The sequence below is a fragment of the Zingiber officinale genome, chromosome 1B (assembly GCF_018446385.1).
Source record: "Zingiber officinale cultivar Zhangliang chromosome 1B, Zo_v1.1, whole genome shotgun sequence".
NCBI lineage: Eukaryota > Viridiplantae > Streptophyta > Magnoliopsida > Zingiberales > Zingiberaceae > Zingiber > Zingiber officinale.
The window spans coordinates 91,979,314-92,000,711 of record NC_055986.1 but is presented as its reverse complement, the minus strand read 5'-3'; the positions used below and the strand labels follow the sequence as shown (position 1 = coordinate 92,000,711).

Genomic DNA, 21,398 nt, shown 5'->3' with positions numbered 1-21,398 from the left:
TCAAATATTTGTCCAACATCCCCACAATGTGTAATGCCCGGAAATTCTCAAAATTATTTTAGAAATATTCTATGATTTTTCTGGAATTTTAGGATATTTTTCTGGAATTTTTAGAGTAGCGGAAGTAGCAAAAATAAATGAAGTCGTAAAATAGCCTACGCGGGTTTTGAACCCGAGACCTATTGGGTCCTACGACTTATAGCGGACTCTAGTAACCAAGTGAACCCAGCAGGGTCGTGCTGAAAGAAAAGGGAGGTAATTAAATTTATATTAGAGTTGGGCGAAATTACCCACTTAATATAAATAGAGTATTAATAAGTGAAGAGTTATTTCTAACGTAACTTTTCTCCTCCTCACCCTAACCACACGCCGCCCCTCCCTCTTCTCCTTCTTCTCTCGGCGCCAACCACAAGCACCCCTAGGGTTCCGTCCCTAGGGGCCATAGGAGTACTTTCCGGCGACGACTCCGACACGAGGACACTCCCCTCCGCGAGAGGAACGCATAGACGCGAGTAGATCGTCAAAGAGATCTCTCCTCCGGAAAGTCTAGCGATTAGATTTTTAAGAAAATCCGAACAGGAGGTAAGAAACCCCTCACCTGCAGTATAAGTAGCCGTCGTATGAATTTTATGCTTCATTTTAGTAGTAGGTAGATTTTCGGCACAAAGGATGTGAATTAGCGCATACCAAGTGTTCGATTAAATTATTAGTACAATTAAAATGCGACTTAAGCATTTTACTAGCTTAGCTAAATGCAATAGAAGCCTTTTTACAGCTTATATAGTCTTGCTACAGCTTTCATGGACTAGACGTCCAATGAGTGGGCTCCCACAGTTGTCTCTAGGTTTAGATAACCTAGTTCTGGGTTTAGACAACCTAGTAAAAGCAAGACAAGTATTATTAGCTTATGTTCAGTATTTTACCTTCTCAGTGGCACTGTACTGGATTAGATATCCATTGGGTTGGGCTCCCATAGTCGTCCCTAAGTTCAGCTAACCTAGTAACCCTACTAGATTCAGAATTTGCAACCCCGGGTTTAGTTAGGGATGCGCGCATAGCAAGTACAGTTGCCGGGCCCAAACAGCAACATGATTATGTATTTTAATCTATTATGAATATAGTTTTCAAACATCACAAAATAGTTATGTGAACTCAGTACAGCTTCAGCATCAGATTAGTATTAGCTTAGCTCAGTTTTATATCGGTGTAGCTTTCTGTTGATACAACATGATAGTTTATGATTAGCTCTATTGTTATGATCAGCTTTGCTTTTATGTGTTGTATGTCATGTCATGCTTAGCATATTCAGTATGTATTTCAAATAGCATGTTTTAAAAACATAAATTGCATCGTATGCATGCTTTGTGAGGTAGATGGTTTCTTACTAAGCGTAAAGCTTACAGATACTCTTTCCTTATACTGCAGATAAAGGTAAAGGAAAGATGGACTAGCGGAGGCTGGAGGGCAATGCAATGAAGATGTGTGTGGATGGAACTTGGAATAAAGACCTTGGAGAAACTAGAAATACATCTAAAACTTTAACATTTTATTGAGTTGATACTTTCTTTATTTTCAGTTATTTTAATGTTATGAATCATGAAAGACCTGTTCAGATTATTAGTATTCATGCGTAGAATGTCAGTTGGTGTTATTAGAATGTTTCCCAGTCATCTTAGAACTTGTGTGTGTGATTGAGGCACGAAACAGTGCTGAAATCAGACTTCTAGTACGAAATCAGAAACCCCAATCGATCGGCTGATCGATTGGAGGCTTCTCAATCGATCAGCCGATCGAATGAGAAGTTCGTACCGCAAACAGTAAGCTCCTGGATCGATCAGCCGATCGATCCGGATGCCTTCTGTCGCGAACAGAAAGCCTTGGGATCGATCACTGGATCGATTGGCCAGTCTGGATCGATCAGCCGATCGATCCAAAATATTGCCCCAAGCATAGTAGCGTGCTGAATCGATCACTGGATCGATCCAACCTAAGTTCCGTATACATTGGCCACCTGGATCGATCAATGGATCGATCAAGCCATTCCAATCGATCCGTGGATCGATTCGGAGGCCTGATTTCAGTAAGAAACTCTTAGTTAAGTTCCTTGACCATTGGGGGATGTAATCTGTGTCATGAATGGTTTAGATCACACCCCTTAGCACATATAGAATCAAGAAATGATAATAGTTAGCAAAATTTTAATTAGTACAGCTTCTGCACCTAGACTTAGTGATGGTCATGGAATAGTTAGCACAGCATAATGTGACGGTCCGGCCTCATAGCTTAGTTAGTAGAAGGCGGGTCGTTACAGAGTGGTATCAGAGCAGTTTCCATACTTCCTAGACACACATCAGCATTGAACCTGCAGCTTCCAAGTAAGAACATCTCTCACTTTGTATGTTATTGCTTTCGTGTTTGTAGATAACCAAAGCATGCTTGTTTATGATAGTAGTTAACATGATAACAATAGTTACTCCATTATGATTGTATTGGTCATGTATTTCCTTGGTTCCTTTAGAAATGGCACGAGGACGCCCAGCTAGAAGGGCACCAGCTATTGAGCACCAGCATGAGGCAGGCAGTTCAGTGCCTCCCCCAGACCTGACAGCATCAGTGGCTCAGTTACAGCAGCAGCTAGCCACCTTAAAGGCTAATCAACAAAATACCCCAGGTCCACCAGTCCAGTCTACAGCACCAGTAGCCCCAACGGCAGAGGCAAAGAGAGAAGCCTATCTGATCCGGTGGAAGTCAAGCCAGAGAACTTCTCGACACCAATGAACCATGGGATGCTCAAGCCTGGTTCAAAACACTGGAGAGCACGATGGAGCTTTTGGACTGGCCAGAACATGAGAAGGTGAAGTGCGCCTCCTTCTGCCTGACAGGAGATGCACGCATGTGGTGGGAGAGAATTAGAGCGAAGCGCCCAGTGAACCAGATGACATGGGCGGACTTCGAGAAAGAATTCTTCGAGGAGTTCTTTCACATGCGGGTCACAAATCGCCATTACGACGAGTTCACTGAGTTTCGTCAGGGCAACCTATCAGTTGAGGATGCCGTGAAGAAATTCAATAGGCTGGCTCGTCTATGCCCCGAACTAGTCAGCACAGAAAAAGAACGAGTCCGGTTGATGCTCAAGATGCTGAGGCCGGAAATAGCAATGAACGTGGCTGGCGGCGTTCATAGGCCGCAAACCACCGAAGAACTAGTCAGCAGTGCTCTGACCACCGAGCACTACCAGAATAATATCAAGCAGCAGAAGCAAGTTCTCTCAGAGTCCTAAGGGCAAGGAGGCTCGGGTACTCAGAAACAACAAGGCCACAGCTCTAACTGGAAAGGGAACTCCAGCAACAAGCGCAAACCAGGGAGTTACCCAAAGGGAGGACCAGCCAGCAAACAGCCTAGTTATCCCAAATGTGCTACTTGCGGAAAATTTCACCCAGGAGTTTGTCGCAAGGGCACACGAGAATGCTTTGAATGTGGACAGGAAGGGCATATGGCTAAGCAATGCCCGAACAAGACAAGTCTTCCTCAACCATAGCCGATACAGTATGGAGGACAGCCAGCACAGCTACATCAGATGCAGGCCGTTTTAGATGGTCCACACATCAGCCAGGGCAGACTAGAAGCCCCTCCAGCTATGACGAATGCAAGGATCTACTCCTTAACCAGAGAAGACGTAGCGAATGCCTCGACAGTTGTTACAGGTCAAATTAGTATTTTACAGCAAAGTGCAACTGTTTTATTCGATACTGGGGCAACCCATTCTTATATATCCAGGGCATTCGCCGAAAAGTTAGCAGTACCCCCAGAGGTATTCAGTGGTCAATTTTTGACGACGCTACCTTCGGGAGAATTTATGGTGTCCACGCACTGGCTCCGGGCAGTGTCAGTCATGATAGCAGACAGAGAACTCTTTTGTGATCTGATAGTGCTAGATATGACTGATTAGGACTTCATCCTTGGAATGGACTTCCTGAGCAGATACGGTGCCTCTATAGAGTGCCACAAACAGAAGGTCGTATTCCAACCTGAAGCAGAAGTGCAATTCGAGTACATCGGAGAACCAAAGAGAAGAGCGAAGAAGTTTCTCTCAGCCATAAAAGCACAGAGATTAATAGATTCAGGATGTACGGGATTTTTAGCTCATGTAGTCAGTGCCAGTCAGGACCAGGACCAACAGCTAGCAGAGGTTTGAGTCGTATGTGACTACCCAGCAGTCTTCCCTGAAGAGTTACCAGGCCTAGCACCAGACAGGGAGATTGAATTTGAGATAGAGCTCATTCCCGGTACGAATCCTATTTCCAAAGCGCCGTACCGCATGGCTCCAGCAGAATTGAAGGAACTTCATGAGCAATTATAGGAGCTGCTTGACAAGGGCTTCATACGCCCTAGTCACTCACCATGGGGAGCGCCTGTATTGTTCATGAAGAAAAAGGACGGGAGCATGCGTCTGTGCATAGATTACAGAGCACTGAACCAAGTCACCATCAAGAACAGGTATCCTCTTCCCAGAATAGATGACCTGTTTGATCAGCTAAAGGGAGCAGTAGTGTTCTCTAAGATAGATCTCAGATCAGGTTATCATCAGGTGAAAGTTAAAGAAGGGGATATACCCAAGACAGCATTCAGGACTAGATACGGACACGACGAGTTCGTAGTCATGCCCTTTGGCGTGACAAATGCTCCAGCTACTCTCATGGACCTTATGAACAGAGTATTCAAGGACTACCTAGATAGATTTGTTATTGTGTTTATCGATGACATTCTTATCTATTCAGGAACTCAGGAAGAACACGCAGAGCACCTGAGAATAGTATTATAGACCCTTCAGCAGAACCAGCTGTACGCCAAGTTCACGAAATGTAAATTTTGGTTAGATCAGGTGTCCTTCCTGGGTCACATCATCTCAAAGGATGGTATCATGGTAGACCCCAGTAAAATAGAAGCTGTGAGTAACTGGAAAAGACCCAAGAATGCCAGTAAGATCAGGAGTTTTTTGGGATTAGCAGGTTATTACAGAAAATTCGTAGAGGACTTCTCCAGGATAGCCTCCCCACTAACAGCTCTTACCAGAAAGAACAGGAAATTTCAGTGGACAGAGGACTGCGAGAACAGCTTTAGCGAGCTAAAGAGGAGATTGACCAGTGCACCTATTCTGACTCTACCCGAGAACACAGATAGTTTTGATATATATTGGGACTAGGAGCAGTGCTGATGCAAGATGGCAAGGTAATTGCCTACGCCTCCAGACAACTCAAGGAATATGAGAAGAATTACCCTACTCATGACCTTGAGCTTGAAGCAGTAGTGTTCGCTCTCAAAATTTGGAGACATTACTTGTATGGAGCTCGGGGTAGAGTATATACAGATCATCAGAGTCTGAATTACTTCTTCACTCAGAAGGATCTGAATATGCGACAGCCAGATGGCTAGAGCTGGTTAAAGACTACGACATAGACATCCTCTACCACCCAGGAAAAGCTAATAAGGTAGCAGACACACTTAGCAGGAAGTCCGATGCTACCTTACTGTCTCTAGCAGCCATGTCACCGCCCCTACAGAAGGAGATCACAGATTTCGGTCTCGAACTCATAGTTGGACAGCTCTCTACTGTGACATTAGAGTCTACCTTGCTTAGTGACATTCAGACAGCTCAGGAACAGGATCCTGAAATTCAGAAAATCAAGCAAGGGATAGCAGAATCAGAAGGTGGAGAGTTTAGAATATCAGATAGCGAGGTATTATACTTTGGTGACAGATTATGTGTTCCAGATCAGGAGGAACTACGAAGAAAGATTTTAGATGAGGCTCACAAGACTCCCTATGCGATGCATCCTGGCTCCACCAAAATGTACCAGGACTTGAAGAAACGTTTTTGGTGGCCTGGGTCGAAGAGAGACATCGCTCGATATATCAGCACCTGCCTAACCTGTCAGAGGGTTAAAACAGAACATCAGAGACCATGAGGAGTTCTGCAGCCTATTCAGATTCCAGAATGGAAGTGGGAAGACATTTCTATGGATTTCATAGTGGGATTACCCAGAACCACGAATGGTTTTGATACCATCTGGGTAATAGTCAACAGATTGACTAAATCAACCCACTTCTTAGCTATCAGGATATCCTACTCCATGGAACAGCTAGCTCAGTTGTATCTCAAGGAGATTGTCAGATTACATGGAGTCCCACGAACCATTATTTCAGACCGAGATAGTAGGTTCACCTCTCACTTCTGGGAGTGTGTACAGACAGCGTTGGGCACTAAGTTAAAGTTCAGCACAGCTTTCCATCCTCAGACAGATGGTCAAACAGAGCGAGTAAATCAGGTACTCGAAGATATGCTCCGAGCGTGTGCTCTAGATTTCAAAGGAAGTTGGTGCAAATATCTGAGCTTAGCATAATTTGCATACAACAACAGCTATCAGGTCACTATCGGCATGGCACCTTACGAGGCTCTCTATGGGCGGAGGTGTAGATCTCCAATCTGCTGGTATGAGAGTGGTGAACAGAAAGAACTAGAACTTCAGACAGATCTAGTAGCAGATACCACAGCAGCTATACAGCAGATCCACCAGAGGATAGAGACAGCTCAGAGCCGCCAGAAAAGCTATGCTGATACACGGCGCAGACCCTTAGAGTTTTCAGTTGGGGATTCAGTGTTCCTCAGAGTGGCTCCCATGAAGGGAGTAATGCGTTTTGAGAAGAAGGGCAAACTAAGTCCCAGATATGTGGGACCATACCTTATCAGCAGGAGAGTTGGCAAGGTGGCATATGAGCTAGAGCTACCCGAGGAAATGTCAGCTATTCATAATGTATTTCATGTCTCTATGCTGAAGAAGCATATCCCAGATGTCACCCAGGTGATTGAGCCCCAGCTGGTACAAGTCCGTGAAAACCTCAGCTATGACAGTTGGCCTACTCAGATAGTAGATCGAGCAGTTAAGAAATTGCAGAATAAGGAGGTACCATTAGTAAAAGTCATTTGGCAAAATCACACAACAGAAGAGGCGACTTGGGAGACGGAAGCCAGTATGAGACAGAAGTACCCAGAGTTATTCTAAGTTCGAGGACGAACTTTTTATAAGGTATGGGGGATTGTAACGCCAAGAAATTCTCAAAATTATTTTAGAAATATTCTATGATTTTTCTGAAATTTTAGGATATTTTTCTGGAATTTTTAGAGTAGTGGAAGTAGCAAAAATAAATGAAGTCGTAAAATAGCCTACGCGGGTTTTGAACCCGAGACCTATTGGGTCCTACGACTTATAGCGGACTCTAGTAACCAAGTGAACCCAGCAGGGTCGTGCTGAAAGAAAAGGGAGGCAATTAAATTTATATTAGAGTTGGGCGAAATTACCCACTTAATATAAATAGAGAATTAATAAGTGAAGAGTTATTTCTAACGTAACTTTTCTCCTCCTCACCCTAACCTCACGCCGCCCCTCCCTCTTCTCCTTCTTCTCTCGGCGCCAACCATAAGCACCCCTAGGGTTCCGTCCCTAGGGGCCATAGGAGTACTTTCCGGCGACGACTCCGACACGAGGACACTCCCCTCCGCGAGAGGAACGCATAGACGCGAGTAGATCGTCGAAGAGATCTCTCCTCCGGAAAGCCTAGCGATTAGATTTGTAAGAAAATCCGAACAGGAGGTAAGAAACCCCTCACCTGCAGTATAAGTAGCTGTCGTATGAATTTTATGCTTCATTTTAGTAGTAGGTAGATTTTCGGCACAAAGGATGTGAATTAGCGCATACCAAGTGTTCGATTAAATTATAAGTACAGTTAAAATGCGACTTAAGCATTTTACTAGCTTAGCTAAATGCAATAGAAGCCTTTTTACAGCTTATATAGTCTTGCTACAGCTTTCATGGACTAGACGTCCAATGGGTGGGCTCCCACAGTTGTCTCTAGGTTTAGATAACCTAGTTATGGGTTTAGACAACCTAGTAAAAGCAAGACAAGTATTATTAGCTTATGTTCAGTATTTTACCTTCTCAGTGGCACTATACTGGATTAGATATCCATTGGGTTGGGCTCCCATAGTCGTCCCTAGGTTCAGCTAACCTAGTAACCCTACTAGATTCAAAATTTGCAACCCCGGGTTTAGTTAGGGATGCGCGCACAGCAAGTACAGTTGCCGGGCCCAAACAGCAACATGATTATGTATTTTAATCTATTATGAATATAGTTTTCAAACATCAAAAAATAGTTATGTGAACTCAGTACAGCTTCAGCATCAGATTAGTATTAGCTTAGCTCAGTTTTATATCGGTGTAGCTTTCTGTTGATACAACATGATAGTTTATGATTAGCTCTATTGTTATGATCAGCTTTGCTTTTATGTGTTGTATGTCATGCCATGCTTAGCATATTCAGTATGTATTTCAAATAGCATGTTTTAAAAACATAAATTGCATCGTATGCATGTTTTGTGAGGTAGATGGTTTCTTACAAAGCGTAAAGCTTACAGATACTCTTTCCTTATACTGCAGATAAAGGTAAAGGAAAGATGGACTAGCGGAGGCTGGAGGGCAATGCGATGAAGATGTGTGTGGATGGAACTTGGAATAAAGACCTTGGAGAAACTAGAAATACATCTAAAACTTTAACATTTTATTGAGTTGATACTTTCTTTATTTTCAGTTATTTTAATGTTATGAATCATGAAAGACCTGTTCAGATTATTAGTATTCATGCTTAGAATGTCAGTTAATGTTATTAGAATGTTTCCCGGTCATCTTAGAACTTGTGTGTGTGATTGAGGCACGAAATAGTGCTGAAATCAGACTTCTAGTACGAAATCAGAAATCCCAATCGATCGGCTGATCGATTGGAGGCTTCTCAATCGATTAGTCGATCGAATGAGAAGTTCGTACCGCGAACAGTAAGCTCCTGGATCGATCAGCCGATCGATCCGGATGACTTCTGTCACGAACAGAAAGCCTTGGAATCGATCACTGGATCGATTGGCCAGTCTGGATCGATCAGCCGATCGATCCAGAATATTGCCCCATGCACAGTAGCGTGCTGAATCGATCACTAAATCGATCCAACCTAAGTTCCATATACAGTGGCCACCTGGATCGATCAATGGATCGATCAAGCCATTCCAATCGATCCGTGGATCGATTGGGAGGCCTGATTTCAGTAAGAAACTCTTAGTTAAGTTCCTTGACCATTGGGGGATGTAATATATGTCATGAATGGTTTATATCACACCCCTTAGCACATATAGAATTAAGAAATGATAATAGTTAGCAAAATTTTAATTAGTACAGCTTCTGCACCTAGACTTAGTGATGGTCATGGAATAGTTAACACAGCATAATGTGACGGTCCGGCCTCATAGCTTAGTTAGTAGAAGGCGGGTCGTTACAGAGTGGTATCAGAGCAGTTTCCATACTTCCTACACACACATCAGCATTGAACCTGCAGCTTCCAAGTAAGAACGTCTCGCACTTTGTATGTTATTGCTTTCGTGTTTGTAGATAACCAAAGCATGCTTGTTTATGATAGTAGTTAACATGATAACAATAGTTACTCCATTATGATTGTATTGGTCATGTATTTCCTTGGTTCCTTTAGAAATGGCACGAGGACGCCCAGCTAGAAGGGCACCAGCTATTGAGCACCAGCATGAGGCAGGCAGTTCAGTGCCTCCCCCAGACCTGACAGCATCAGTGGCTCAGTTACAGCCACCTTAAAGGCTAATCAGCAAAATACTCCCACTGTCACCCCGGAACCCAACGTAGCAACCCCAGTAGTTATAGAGATCCCACCAGTCCAGCCTACAGCACCAGCAGCCCCAACAGCAGAGGCAAAGAGAGAAGCCTATCTGATCCAGTGGCAGAGAGTCAAGTCCGAGAACTTCTCAGACACCAATGAACCATGGGATGCTCAAGCCTGGTTCAAAACACTGGAGAGCACGATGGAGCTTTTGGACTGGCCAGAACATGAGAAGGTGAAGTGCGCCTCCTTCTGCCTGACAGGAGATGCACGCATGTGGTGGGAGAGAATTAGAGCGAAGCGCCCAGTGAACCAGATGACATGGGCGGACTTCGAGAAAGAATTCTTCGAGGAGTTCTTTCACATGCGGGTCACAAATCGCCATTACGACGAGTTCACTGAGTTTCGTCAGGGCAACCTATCAGTTGAGGATGCCGTGAAGAAATTCAATAGGCTGGCTCGTCTATGCCCCGAACTAGTCAGCACAGAAAAAGAACGAGTCCGGTTGATGCTCAAGATGCTGAGGCCGGAAATAGCAATGAACGTGGCTGGCGGCGTTCATAGGCCGCAAACCACCGAAGAACTAGTCAGCAGTGCTCTGACCACCGAGCACTACCAGAATAATATCAAGCAAGTCCTCTCAGAGTCAAAAGGGCAAGGAGGCTCAGGTACTCAGAAACAACAAGGTCACAACTCTAACTGGAAAGGGAACTCCAGCAACAAGCGCAAACCAGGGAGTTACCCAAAGGGAGGACCAGCCAGCAAACAGCCTAGTTATCCCAAATGTGCTACTTGCGGGAAATTTCACCCAGGAGTTTGTCGCAAGGGCACACGAGAATGCTTTGAATGTGGACAGGAAGGGCATATGGCTAAGCAATGCCCGAACAAGACAAGTCTTCCTCAACCATAGCCGATACAGTATGGAGGACAGCCAGCACAGCTACATCAGATGCAGGTCTACACATCAGCCAGGGCAGACTAGAAGCCCCTCCAGCTATGACGAATGCAAGGATCTACTCCTTAACCAGAGAAGACGTAGCGAATGCCTCGACAGTTGTTACAGGTTAGATTAGTATTTTACAGCAAAGTGCAACTGTTTTATTCGATACTGGGGCAACCCATTCTTATATATCCAGGGCATTCGCCGAAAAGTTAGCAGTACCCCCAGAGGTATTCAGTGGTCAATTTTTGACGACGCTACCTTCGGGAGAATTTATGGTGTCCACGCACTGGCTCCGGGCAGTGTCAGTCATGATAGCAGACAGAGAACTCTTTTGTGATCTGATAGTGCTAGATATGACTGATTAGGACTTCATCCTTGGAATGGACTTCCTGAGCAGATACGGTGCCTCTATAGAGTGCCGTAAACAGAAGGTCGTATTCCAACCTGAAGCAGAAGTGCAATTCGAGTACATCGGAGAATCAAAGAGAAGAGCGAAGAAGTTTCTCTCAGCCATGAAAGCACAGAGATTAATGGATTCAGGATGTACGGGATTTTTAGCTCATGTAGTCAGTGCCAGTCAGGACCAGGACCAACAGCTAGCAGAGGTTTGAGTCGTATGTGACTACCCAACAGTCTTCCCTGAAGAGTTACCAGGCCTAGCACCAGACAGGGAGATTGAATTTGAGATAGAGCTCATTTCCGGTACGAATCTTATTTCCAAAGCGCCGTACCGCATGGCTCCAGCAGAATTGAAGGAACTTCATGAGCAATTATAGGAGCTGCTTGACAAGGGCTTCATACACCCTAGTCACTCACCATGGGGAGCGCCTGTATTGTTCATGAAGAAAAAGGACGGGAGTATGCGTCTGTGCATAGATTACAGAGCACTGAACCAAGTCACCATCAAGAACAGGTATCCTCTTCCCAGAATAGATGACCTGTTTGATCAGCTAAAGGGAGCAGTAGTGTTCTCTAAGATAGATCTCAGATCAGGTTATCATCAGGTGAAAGTTAAAGAAGGGGATATACCCAAGACAGCATTCAGGACTAGATACGGACACGACGAGTTCGTAGTCATGCCCTTTGGCGTGACAAATGCTCCAGCTACTCTCATGGACCTTATGAACAGAGTATTCAAGGACTACCTAGATAGATTTGTTATTGTGTTTATCGATGACATTCTTATCTATTCAGGAACTCAGGAAGAACACGCAGAGCACCTGAGAATAGTATTATAGACCCTTCAGCAGAACCAGCTGTACGCCAAGTTCACGAAATGTAAATTTTGGTTAGATCAGGTGTCCTTCCTGGGTCACATCATCTCAAAGGATGGTATCATGGTAGACCCCAGTAAAATAGAAGCTGTGAGTAACTGGAAAAGACCCAAGAATGCCAGTAAGATCAGGAGCTTTTTGGGATTAGCAGGTTATTACAAAAAATTCGTAGAGGACTTCTCCAGGATAGCCTCCCCACTAACAGCTCTTACCAGAAAGAACAGGAAATTTCAGTGGACAGAGGACTGCGAGAACAGCTTTAGCGAGCTAAAGAGGAGATTGACCAGTGCACCTATTCTGACTCTACCCGAGAACACAGATAGTTTTGATATATATAGTGATGCCTCTAAGTTGGGACTAGGAGCAGTGCTGATGCAAGATGGCAAGGTAATTGCCTACGCCTCCAGACAACTCAAGGAATATGAGAAGAATTACCCTACTCATGACCTTGAGCTTGCAGCAGTAGTGTTCGCTCTCAAAATTTGGAGACATTACTTGTATGGAGCTCGGGGTAGAGTATATACAGATCATCAGAGTCTGAAGTACTTCTTCACTCAGAAGGATCTGAATATGCGACAGCGCAGATGGCTAGAACTGGTCAAAGACTACGACATAGACATCCTCTACCACCCAGGAAAAGCTAATAAGGTAGCAGAGAAGTCGATGCTACCTTACTGTCTCTAGCAGCCATGTCACCGCCCCTACAGAAGGAGATCACAGATTTCGGTCTCGAACTCATAGTTGGACAGCTCTCTACTGTGACATTAGAGTCTACCTTGCTTAGTGAAATTCAGACAGCTCAGGAACAGGATCCTGAAATTCAGAAAATCAAGCAAGGGATAGCAGAATCAGAAGGTGGAGAGTTTAGAATATCAGATAGCGGGGTATTATACTTTGGTGACAGATTATGTGTTCCAGATCAGGAGGAACTACGAAGAAAGATTTTAGATGAGGCTCACAAGACTCCTATGCGATGCATCCTGGCTCCACCAAAATGTACCAGGACTTGAAGAAACGTTTTTGGTGGCCTGGGTCGAAGAGAGACATCGCTCGATATGTCAGCACCTGCCTAACCTGTCAGAGGATTAAAACAGAACATCAGAGACCATGAGGAGTTCTGCAGCCTATTCAGATTCCAGAATGGAAGTGGGAAGACATTTCTATGGATTTCATAGTGGGATTACCCAGAACCACGAATGGTTTTGATACCATCTGGGTAATAGTCGACAGATTGACTAAATCAACCCACTTCTTAGCTATTAGGATATCCTACTCCATGGAACAGCTAGCTCAGTTGTATCTCAAGGAGATTGTCAGATTACATGGAGTCCCACGAACCATTATTTCAGACCGAGATAGTAGGTTCACCTCTCACTTCTGGGAGTGTGTACAGACAGCGTTGGGCACTAAGTTAAAGTTCAGCACAGCTTTCCATCCTCAGACAGATGGTCAAACAGAGCGAGTAAATTAGGTACTCGAAGATATGCTCCGAGCGTGTGCTCTAGATTTCAAAGGAAGTTGGTGCAAATATCTGAGCTTAGCATAATTTGCATACAACAACAGCTATCAGGTCACTATCGGCATGGCACCTTACGAGGCTCTCTATGGGCGGAGGTGTAGATCTCCAATCTGCTGGTATGAGAGTGGTGAACAGAAAGAACTAGAACTTCAGACAGATCTAGTAGCAGATACCACAGCAGCTATACAGCAGATCCACCAGAGGATAGAGACAGCTCAGAGTCGCCAGAAAAGCTATGTTGATACACGGCGCAGACCCTTAGAGTTTTCAGTTGGGGATTCAGTGTTCCTCAGAGTGGCTCCCATGAAGGGAGTAATGCGTTTTGAGAAGAAGGGCAAACTAAGTCCCAGATATGTGGGACCATACCTTATCAGCAGGAGAGTTGGCAAGGTGGCATATGAGCTAGAGCTATCCCAGGAAATGTCAGCTATTCATAATGTATTTCATGTCTCTATGCTGAAGAAGCATATCCCAGATGTCACCCAGGTGATTGAGCCCCAGCTGGTACAAGTCCGTGAAAACCTCAGCTATGACAGTTGGCCTACTCAGATAGTAGATCGAGCAGTTAAGAAATTGCAGAATAAGAAGGTACCATTAGTAAAAGTCATTTGGCAAAATCACACAACAGAAGAGGCGACTTGGGAGACGGAAGCCAGTATGAGACAGAAGTACCCAGAGTTATTCTAAGTTCGAGGACAAACTTTTTATAAGGTATGGGGGATTGTAACGCCTAGAAATTCTCAAAATTATTTTAGAAATATTCTATGATTTTTCTGAAATTTTAGGATATTTTTCTGGAATTTTTAGAGTAGTGGAAGTAGCAAAAATAAATGAAGTCGTAAAATAGCCTACGCGGGTTTTGAACCCGAGAGCTATTGGGTCCTACGACTTATAGCGAACTCTAGTAACCAAGTGAAACCAGCAGGGTCGTGCTGAAAGAAAAGGGAGGCAATTAAATTTATATTAGAGTTGGGCGAAATTACCCACTTAATATAAATAGAGAATTAATAAGTGAAGAGTTATTTCTAACGTAACTTTTCTCCTCCTCACCCTAACCTCACGCCGCCCCTCCCTCTTCTCCTTCTTCTCTCGGCGCCAACCATAAGCACCCCTAGGGTTCCGTCCCTAGGGGCCATAGGAGTACTTTCCGGCGACGACTCCGACACGAGGACACTCCCCTCCGCGAGAGGAACGCATAGACGCGAGTAGATCGTCGAAGAGATCTCTCCTCCGGAAAGCCTAGCGATTAGATTTGTAAGAAAATCCGAACAGGAGGTAAGAAACCCCTCACCTGCAGTATAAGTAGCTGTCGTATGAATTTTATGCTTCATTTTAGTAGTAGGTAGATTTTCGGCACAAAGGATGTGAATTAGCGCATACCAAGTGTTCGATTAAATTATTAGTACAGTTAAAATGCGACTTAAGCATTTTACTAGATTAGCTAAATGCAATAGAAGCCTTTTTACAGCTTATATAGTCTTGCTACAGCTTTCATGGACTAGACATCCAATGGGTGGGCTCCCACAGTTGTCTCTAGGTTTAGATAACCTAGTTCTGGGTTTAGACAACCTAGTAAAAGCAAGACAAGTATTATTAGCTTATGTTCAGTATTTTACCTTCTCAGTGGCACTGTACTGGATTAGATATCCATTGGGTTGGGCTCCCATAGTCGTCCCTAGGTTCAGCTAACCTAGTAACCCTACTAGATTCAGAATTTGCAACCCCGGATTTAGTTAGGGATGCGCGCACAGCAAGTACAGTTGCCGGGCCCAAACAGCAACATGATTATGTATTTTAATCTATTATGAATATAGTTTTCAAACATCACAAAATAGTTATGTGAACTCAGTACAGCTTCAGCATCAGATTAGTATTAGCTTAGCTCAGTTTTATATCGGTGTAGCTTTCTGTTGATACAACATGATAGTTTATGATTAGCTCTATTGTTATGATCAGATTTGCTTTTATGTGTTGTATGTCATGCCATGCTTAGCATATTCAGTATGTATTTCAAATAGCATGTTTTAAAAACATAAATTGCATCGTATGCATGTTTTGTGAGGTAGATGGTTTCTTACTAAGCGTAAAGCTTACAGATACTCTTTCCTTATACTGCAGATAAAGGTAAAGGAAAGATGGACTAGCGGAGGCTGGAGGGCAATGCGATGAAGATGTGTGGATGGAACTTGGAATAAAGACATTGGAGAAACTAGAAATACATCTAAAACTTTAACATTTTATTGAGTTGATACTTTCTTTATTTTCAGTTATTTTAATGTTATGAATCATGAAAGACCTGTTCAGATTATTAGTATTCATGCTTAGAATGTCAGTTAATGTTATTAGAATGTTTCCCGGTCATCTTAGAACTTGTGTGTGTGATTGAGGCACGAAACAGTGCTGAAATCAGACTTCTAGTACGAAATCAGAAATCCCAATCGATCGGCTGATCGATTGGAGGCTTTTCAATCGATCAGTCGATCGAATGAGAAGTTCATACCGCGAACAGTAAGCTCCTGGATCGATCAGCCGATCGATCCGGATGCCTTCTGTCACGAACAGAAAGCCCTGGGATCGATCACTGGATCGATTGGCCAGTCTGGATCGATCAGCCGATCGATCCAGAATATTGCCCCAAGCACAGTAGCGTGCTGAATCGATCACTAGATCGATCCAACCTAAGTTCCGTATACAGTGGCCACCTGGATCGATCAATGGATCGATCAAGCCATTCCAATCGATCCGTGGATCGATTGGGAGGCCTGATTTCAGTAAGAAACTCTTAGTTAAGTTCCTTGACCATTGGGGGATGTAATATATGTCATGAATGGTTTAGATCACACCCCTTAGCACATATAGAATCAACAAATGATAATAGTTAGCAAAATTTTAATTAGTACAGCTTCTGCACCTAGACTTAGTGATGGTCATGGAATAGTTAACACAGCAAAATGTGACGGTCCGGCCTCACAGCTTATTTAGTAGAAGGCGGGTCGTTACACAATGTTCTCAAGATCCAGACGCATATATACTATTGAGTATACATCAAACTCTCTACTATCGATGCATAGGAGAATTGATGCATTTCATTAATATCAAGTTCATGACGTGGACATTACGATAAGCTAAATCTATCACCCTTTACACAGGAGTGTTGCCAGGAACATAATTCTGCATGTCATACCGAATGACTATTTTTTTATATAGGTCTTTTGTAATAGTCCAAGTGTGAATAATCTTTTTTTGATAAATTTTAATTTTTGGGGTTATATAATTTGCAGGAAACTTATCAAACATCATTCCCACATTTCATTTGATGGTAAATCGTTTCTTCTTAAGTTGTAATTGTTGGGACCAAGGGGAACTAGACGAGGGTGAATAGCTCGCTCGCTTCATCGATGATGATCTTACAGCGGAAAACCGAAGCGAATACTCCACCAATGCTAACAAACAGATTTACTTGGTATTCACCTCAAGATGACGTAACTAATCCAAGGATTCACACTCAAGCACATTCTTCATTATTAAATACACTCCTTCTCTGAACAATCCAGAGGTGGAGAAACCTTGTATAACTCAATCACAAAGAAACAACTCGAAGTAAGAAGTAAATACAAGAATACAAAATGAAAATCTCTTCTTCCTTGATCTCTTGTTGATGAAGATGCCACTGGACCAGTTGAAAAGTGCAACAACGCTTGTCTTCCAAGCTCAAAGTCTAGCGAACAGTAGCAGAGTAGAATCGTGTAAGCATTTTTTGCATTTCAATCTCGCCAACGGCTTTATCCTTCGTGATCTAGCTAGGGCTCTCAATCAATTGGGTTTACTCCCAATCGATTGTCACGTGAGATCCAAACAATCCTACCCATCCATAGCTCGCAACCTACTCAACGATCATAATTCAATCGATCAGTTGATCGATTGAATGGGCTGGATCAATTAATTGATCAATTTAGAGCGCTTCTGTACTCTTATGAGAAGTCCCACAATCGATTGACTAATCGGTTCCGCATACCTTATGATATCACGAGAAAGCCAGCTCCAATAGATTAGTTGATCTATTCGTAGCTTCAATCCATTACTTAGTCGATTTAAAAGCTCACTGTTCACTCACAAACTCTCCCAATCGATTATCCAATCGATTGGGGAAGATCTTGATCCATTGCCCAATCAATAAAGATATTTTTGCACTGTGCTTCGTCAATCAATCGATTACTTGATCGATTGATCCCACTAATCGATTACCTAATCGATTGGTAAATGGTAAAATGTGTAAAGCTCTAAACAAGCTTCGTTCCCCATCTGAGATCACCTCATTTCGATATTCGAATCAAAAGTAATGACATTCGGAAGTTTGCTACGTCGGAACTTCCTCGTTTCATATTAACTCCCTATTGGACTTGCGACTGCCAAGTGTCCGGTTAACATTTGACCTACTTGGACTTGCCAACTTTTCATTTGACTTTCAATCACGAAGTGCAGTCCTCCTCGACCCACATGAATATTCCTCTTGCCTAACCTCTAGTTAGGACTTCCTAGTCAAGTATCCGGTCAACCTTGATATACTTGACTCTTCTAGTCAATTTTTAACCATCAATATCCGGTATGGACAATTGCACCTATAATCTCCATATATTTTCAAACATTAAAACTCAAATATCAAGACTCAAGCTTGAGTCAACTCAAGTTTAATCAATCTGGTCAACTTTGACCTAGGGGAAATTGCACCCCCTCTAATCCTAATATATTATTTATAGGTGATTCTAAATGATATATTTAATATTAGACAAAATATATGTTGTCTTTATTAGGCATTAGCCGAGTATTTATAATACATGGATAGAAGCATCTAGACAAGTTAAAGACTGAAAAATTTAGAAAAGTGAAAGGTATATTGGAAAAGATAAAGCAACAATTAGATTCTCTACAAATAAGTAATGAAGAATATTATGATATTTAAAGTTGTAGTGTTTATATTTAAAGTTGTAGTGTTTATAGGTCTTTTGGCTTAAACTCTTCCATGATGTATTGATTCTTGAATAATTTAGTAATGAATAATTGACATTTCAATTTATCCTGTTGTCATTGTTTCTATCCAATATTATAGATCACATGTTTGATACAAGTAAAACAATCTTTTCTTACAATGTGAGAGGCATTGCTGGCAAGAGCGAGAGTGACAGAAGACAGTGGCAAAGGAAGGCGATCGAGAGTAAGAGAAATTTAAATGTGGGAAAATTGAGAGAATAAAAGTTGAGTGAAGGTTTTAAATGGAGGGTGAAAGAAGAGAGAATAAAATAAATTTACTATTATAAAAAAATGGAGCTGGTAACGCCACTTCAGTGCATCGCTCACGGTCACGTAGGAGGCATCGGGCAAGATATCAAATCATGTGTGTGTGTGTGTGTGTGAAAACGTTATGCTGAGCAACGGTTTCTACATGCCTCATTGCGCCTCGCCTTCATGTAATTTTTTCTGTTTAGTTTTTTTAAGCTTCGGATTATGCCTATTTAAGGTTTCATCTTTAGGATTTAAAGGTTGGATTATAGTATTAAGCACATAAAAAATTTTAAATTCAAAAAAATTTTTAGGAGTGCACGAGGTTTGCGGCGTGCACTCCTTACACTGCACACCCGTGCACTCATAAAAAATTTGTTCAATTTGAATTTTTTTTACTTAATATTATAATTCTACCTGTAAATTCTAAAAGAAAAATCTTATTAATATTAATATAACTGGAAACTTAAAATAAATAAATAAACAAATGCAGAGGCCCATAGAAACCTGTCACTCATAATAATATTTTCCTATATATAAATTTAGCCGGCTCATCCAAGGTGAGCGCCATGCATTTTATGTTTTTTTTTTATTTTTTTTACGTACAAGTTATACCAATAAGATTTTATTTTTAAAATTTAGAAGTTGAGTTATATTAAATATAAATAAAAATAAAATGAATTTGAGTTATATTAAATATAAATAAAAATAAAAAATTAAGATACTCACAGGATGTACAACATAAGACGTGTGGAGAATATCGAAACTATATATATATACACGTTCCGCTACAGAACGCCTCTTGCGGACTGCTGCGGACCTGCCCGCATCAAATTTTTTGGCCCGCATCAAATTTTAATTTATCTTTCCACGTCAGTTTTTTCCCCAACCCTAATTCCTCCTTTGTCAACTTTTTTTCCGCTTCCTCCTTCGTCGCAACGCAGCCGCCGAAGAGTCCTCCTTCCTCCTTCGTCGAAGAGTCCTCCTTCCTCCTTTGTCGCGACGCACCCGCCGCGAGGAAAACCCACCGGCGCCTTCCCTCGTCGTGCCCCCTGCGATTCCTCGCCGCCGAGCCCGAAGCTAGGGTTCCGCCCCTTCCTCCTTCGTCGCCACGCAATCGCCGAAGAGGACATCATGCCCCTCGCAGGTCCACGTCAAATTTTTTGGCCCGCATCAAATTTTAATTTATCTTTCCGCATCATTTTTTTCCCAGCCCTAACTTCCCTCCTTCGTCGCGAAGCACTCCTTCCTCCTTCGTCGCGACGCACCCGCCGAAGAGGATAACCCACAGGCGCCTTCCTCCTTCGTCGCGAAACATCTAAGGTTCCTGATCAGCAAAGCGACGGTACACTACAATACCTAGTTATTTATGCCTTTTGTAATGTACAGCCTCGTGCGCGGAGAAAAAACCCAAGCAACATAGTAGTGTAGATATTTCCACTGCTTTGGAATGACTAACTAGTTTAGCCTTGCAATGCTTTGGAAACATGTATAGCTGTAGTTTAGCTTTCCACTGCTTTGGCAACATAGTAGTTTAGCTTTCCACTGCTTTGGTACCAGACTGACTTATTACAGAAGGAACTTGTCCAAGAAGGAATCAAGATTATCAGTTTTTAATTCAATAATAAGAATATGCAAACCATCTCATGATCAAACGAGTAGGCTTAGCAGAGTAGTATTTTCATACCCTGGAAACCAGTGTACCACTGATTGCTGTGCTCTTTTATCAAATGAGTAGCTGTGCTCTTTTACAAGTGGACCACTGATTGCAAGTCCACTGTCATTGTAAACAGTTTTGGTTTCATGAATATATCCATGTGGATTCATCTTAGAGAAATTTAGGTATTCTAATGCAAATTGTGGCTACTTTTAATGCAAATTGGTCAAATTTTTCATAAAATTGTGTGTTTTCCCATTACTTAAGTAAATTGCAATTGTTTAGCTTAATTTTCTCAAATTTTCTTTTTAGGTTGCGCTTGAATGGCATCATCAAGTAGCAGCAGTATCAACCATACCAAAAATGAAACTGTACGATGCAGGGACTGCGGACTAAGAGCATTGGTGCTAGTCTCTAGATCGATCAAGAACCCAGGAAGACTATATTATGGATGTAAGCATCATGGATAGTTAAAGTGGGTGAGGTCTGATATTGGACTAAATGAAGACACTAATGATATACATTTTAGGATGTTGCCAAGAGTGGAGTCAAGGGTGGGAAGTGAACACATTACTTATCCTAGACACAATATGAGAAATTGGAATATACCGCTTTTGGTATGGATATTAGTGATAGTGAACTTAATTCTTTTGGCTATATATTTGTTTTGTTTGTTGGTTGGCCTAGTCAAATAGTACTAGTGTTGTAATATGATAAAGAAATGTAATTATGGATGATGTCGACATTTGTTTTTTTTATTTATGGATGAATATTAATTTTGTGTTTTGATTATTACTAAACTTGTTGAAGAGATGAAATAAAACAAGTCTGTTCTTTTGATCAGAGGCTGAATCGATCATAGAAGAAGAATTAGGCCAAAATTTGGCACTATGATGAAACCTTCATGGATTGTATTTCAACTGTCGATAATACTTGCTATGTGCAAGATCCTAACATGAAGGAGTTTCAGCAAGCGTGCTCTGAGCACCACTTGTTTAGAGG

The 21,398-nt window shown here is 42.3% G+C and overlaps 1 long non-coding RNA gene across 2 annotated transcripts; it reads left to right on the top strand.

Annotated features, from left to right (window-relative positions):
• Positions 1–19,575: 19,575 nt before the first annotated feature.
• Positions 19,576–21,188, top strand: LOC121978700. 2 transcript variants are annotated; one of them, XR_006111137.1, is made up of 3 exons: positions 19,595–19,886; positions 19,980–20,084; positions 20,709–21,188. It is a non-coding gene; the product is annotated as an uncharacterized LOC121978700 (long non-coding RNA). The 2 variants fall into 2 exon arrangements; XR_006111136.1 differs by having other exon boundaries at positions 19,576–20,084.
• The last annotated feature ends 210 nt before the right edge of the window (positions 21,189–21,398 follow it).